The sequence below is a fragment of the Mus pahari genome, chromosome 10 (genome assembly GCF_900095145.1).
Source record: "Mus pahari chromosome 10, PAHARI_EIJ_v1.1, whole genome shotgun sequence".
Lineage (NCBI taxonomy): Eukaryota > Metazoa > Chordata > Mammalia > Rodentia > Muridae > Mus > Mus pahari.
Window position 1 is genome coordinate 47,754,218 of NC_034599.1, and position 836 is coordinate 47,755,053.

The following is an 836-nucleotide window of genomic DNA, read 5'->3' on the forward strand; positions in this document are numbered from 1 at the left end:
TGTTCCTTTAGGTTTGGGTTCTGTCCTGAAGTGACAGTTTTCAAGGCTCTCCTATAGCCTGTTGTCACCTGAAACCTTGAATGCCTGATACTTCTTGCCTATCACCCCAGTAGCTCCGACACCATTTCCTCCACAGCTGTGTCTAGCATACATTTGTGGTGCCATTATCAACATTCAGGATTTCCAGATTTTAAGCTTTTATTGATTTCATGAAAACATTACTTGGTATATTAAATACTAAACACTTAATTTCCTTTGTTTTGCTTTGTTCCTGGGGAAGGAAAGAATAGGCTCCAAGTTAGCTTTTCATGGCTGCACCAGACAGCCTGATTATAGGGAGCTGTGTGGGAGAGCCCTCCGTATACTTCAATTACTAAAACCAATAGACTCTTCTCTTGGAAGGTGAATTACATACAGAGCTATCTCCTCCCTCAATGGAGCAAAAAGAGCTGGGAAAGAGATGGAGAGATGCTGAATCAAGAGAAGGCGCATCCTACACATTCTGCTTCTGAGCATCTTCCTGTTCTGTGCTGAGACAAGATCCCAAGCCAGCAAACACACTGCCTGCTGCAGCCAGCTGTGGCTCAGAACCCGACAGTTCATCAAGCTCAGCATGTGTGGTCCTGAGATAGACAGAAGCTGCTCCGAATTCTCTGAGTGATTTATCACTGCTTCCTGGCTTATTTCTCCCATTTTACAAAATAAAAGGCAATAAATATTCTGCCTCAGTTCTCAAGAGTCCCTCCACTTTCGAACATTTTTAACTGAGGCCAATGGCTCAACATTCTACCCCTCAGTCTCTCTCTCTCTCTCTCTCTCTCTCTCTCTCTCTCTCT